Here is a 3,639-nt window from a genome sequence, read left to right on the forward strand (position 1 = left end):
CCTTCCCCCCCCCCCGCCCCTCCCTCTCCAGACAGAGGGACTTTCGTAAAAGCGAAGTCTGATCAGTGCCCTTCCCTCTCCGAGCCTGCAGGAGCCATACTGGCTGCCAGAACGCAGCTCTGTTGACCTGGCAAGTCAGGGCTTGGTTCTATTAAAGAAGGTGGAACTTTCCTCACAAGTGTGGACATTGGTGGGATTATGGTTCTTGGTTAACCTACTGCCTGGGATTATTTCCTTTTGACTAAACGAGTTTTGAGTAAAGACAGACTCAATAGAGAGAAAAATGGAGGGAGCTCTGAGCACCCATGAGATCTCATGTGTGGTCAAGATGGGCCTCAGGAGAAGGCCTGAGAGTCGGCATGAGGGTCAGAAAACGCATCCCAGATACAGACGTGCACAAACAGATGCTACAAATCAAGAGACAGAAAGTGGATTCGTGGGGGCCAGGGACTGGGGAGCCATGGGGGTGACTGGTAACGAGCACAAGGGTTCTCTGGAGGGGTAATGAAAATGCTCTGGAACTAGATTGTGGTGATGGATGCACAACTCCGTGAATGTATTAAAAACTGTTGAATTGCACAGCTTAAATGAGTGAATGTTACGGTATGTGACTTATATCCCCATAAAGCTCTTATTTAAAAAATTACCATGCACGACTGTGCCAGCAAGGACAAAACCCTCTGGTGGGGAGAAGGGGTTTCAAAGAAGAGCCGGAAGACGGGCCAGCAAAGAAAGTCAAGAGGGCGGAGCAGAGCCGGCGGAAGGACCGTGCCCTGTGTCTGCAGCCAGGGAGCTCTTCAAAGACAAGTGAACTCACAGACCCTCAAAGTCCCGAAATGGGGTGAATGATGTCAGTTCTGAACCATGGCACCCTGCTCCCCCTTGGGGAGGGGAGCTTGGTGGATTGTTGGAGATAGGGGAACACCCAGGCCTGGGGATGCTCACGCTTCCACACACCCGGGATCCGCCGGCCAGAGTGGGGGCTTATGGGGACATCTTGACCCGAGTCCATCTCACAGGTGACCTCCTTATCCCACAGGCCATATGAAGACGGAGGCAGGGCTTAGAGTGATGCGGCCACAGCCGAGTGACGCCTGGAACCACCAGATGCTGGAAGAGACACAGAAGGGTCCTTCCCTAGAACCTCCAGAAGGAGCACAGCCCTGCCAACCCCTTGATTTCAGATGTCTGGCCTCCAGATGGGAGAGAATCCATTTCTGTTGCTGAAGTCACTGAGTTTGTGGGCATCTGTGGGCCCCTCACAGCCTCTGCTGGTGGAGGGGAGAGGGCCTGAGGAGGCATAATCTCTACCCCAGGGAGTTGGGAAATAAAAGAGATGAAAAGACTGCAGATGAAGGAATCAGACCCAGGAAGGTCGGGTGGCTTCTCAAGGCCACGCAGCACGTGGGTGCCACTCCAAATGGGGGGCTTTTAGCTCCTGGAGCAGTTTTTTCCCTGCCATACTGAGTGGCCCCCACTGAGGTTAGAAAGTGAAATTCTCACCACTTTTCTCTCCTGTATGCCTCTCTAGATCCAGCCCTCTAGGTGTTTCTACCAGACCCTCTCGGGGTCACTGCCAGCACAGCCCTTCCTGTGTTTGGGATTGCCAAGGCTCAGGGCCAGACCCATTGCCATCCCCACCCTCCAGCTGGCTTCCTCACTGCCATATTTTTGGCCATAGGGACAGCGCAGCCCAGATTTTACTCACGTGCCCACCATCATTTGACCAACTCTGTCTCTAAGGGTCTAAGTCCAGAGGGAGAATCTGACTGGATGAGCCTCATATGTGAACACACCCTTCCGAAACAGGAAGCCACCTTTGGTCAAATCAGCTTCCGGGGGGGAAGGAGGTGTCCAATGTCTGTTCACTTTGGAAGGAGTGTGGGACACCCATTTGGCAGGGTCACTCTAAGGGCACCCGAGCCCACGGCCTCAGGTGTCACACTTTGTGCACCACCCCCATACACCCAGAAAGGGACTCAGGGAAAAGGATGAGGTGAGGTCAGCCAGAGATCTTGTCTTTGCTATTTGTTCACTGGGCAAGGGAATCAAGCCCTCAACTCTCTTGGCAGGCAGTCAGTAGAGATGGTCTAACTTGCTAGATGAAGAAATAGCTGGGAAAGCCAGTTGTCTGGTGATGTGGAGGCAACTCTCAGAAGAGTTACAGTATTAGGCTTAAGGCAAGCAAATGAAATAATGACAAAGTGCATCCAGACTGGAAAGGGAGCAATAAAAGTACCTCTGCGCACAGATGACACAATCTTATATAGAGAAAATCCTAAGAAAGACACACACACACACACACACACACACACACACACACACAACTATTAGAGCTAATAAATGAGTCCAGCAAACTTGTAGTATACAAGATCAGTATATAAGAATCAACTGTATTTCTATACACTACCGATGAACAAACCAAAATGAAATCAAGACAACAGTTCTATTTATAAAAGCACCAAGTGAATAACATACCTAGGAATAAATTTAACAAAAGGAGGGCAAGACTTGTACTACAACATACTATTGAAAGACATTAAAGAAGATCTAGGGGCTTCCCTTGTGGCACAGTGGTTAAGAATCCGCCTGCCAATGCAGGGGTCACAGGTTCCAGCCCTGGTCCAGGAAGATCCCACATGCTGCGGAGCAGCTAAGCCCGTGCACCACAGCTACTGAGCCTGCATGCCACAGCTACTGAAGCCCATGTGCCTAGAGCCTGTGCTCCACAACAAGAGGAGCCACCCGCAATGAGAAGCCCACGCACTGCAACGAAGAGTAGCCCCTGCTCGCCACAACTAGGGAAAGCCCGCGCGCAGCAACGAAGACCAAACGCAGCCAAAAAAGACAAAAAGATCTAAATAGAAAGACATCTTATGCTCATATATAAAAAGGTTTAAATTGTTAAAATGGTAATATTCTTCAAATTGATCTACAAATTCAATGCAACCCCTATCAAAATGCCAGCTGGCTTTTTTGCAGAAATTGACAAGCCCATCTTAAAATTCATATGGAAATGCAAAGGACCCAAACTAGCCAACACAATCTCGAAAAAGAACGAAGTTGGAGGACTCACACTTCCTGATTTTAAAACTTACCACAAAGCTACAGGAATCAAGACTATGTAGTACAGGCACAGAGATGGAGATATAGATCCACAGAATAGAAAGAGACCCATACTGCTTTGGTTCCGCGATTGTCAACAAGGGTGAGAAGACATTCAATGCGTAAAGAATAGTCTCTCCAACAAATGGTGCTGGGACAACTGGATAGTAGCCACATGCAAAAGAATGAAGCTGGAGCCCAGACTCATACCATATAGAAAAATTAACTCAAAATGGATCATAAACCCAAATGTAAGAGCTGAAACTGTAAAACTCTTTTAAAAAACAGAGCCATAAATCTTCGTGAACTTGGATGAGGCAGTGGTTTCCTAGACATGATACCAATAAATAACATGAGTAACAAAAGAAAAAGTAGATACATTGTTCATAAAAATTAAACAGTTCTGTGCTTCAGAGGACACCACTAAGAAAGTGAAGAGACAGTGCACTGAATGAGAGAACCTATCTGCAAGTCAGATAGCAGTAAGTGGCTTGTGTCTAGAATATATAAAGAACGATTACAACTCAATAATAA

This window comes from Lipotes vexillifer, unplaced genomic scaffold (assembly GCF_000442215.2).
Source record: "Lipotes vexillifer unplaced genomic scaffold, Lipotes_vexillifer_v1.1 scaffold899, whole genome shotgun sequence".
NCBI classification, from domain to species: Eukaryota; Metazoa; Chordata; class Mammalia; order Artiodactyla; family Lipotidae; genus Lipotes; species Lipotes vexillifer.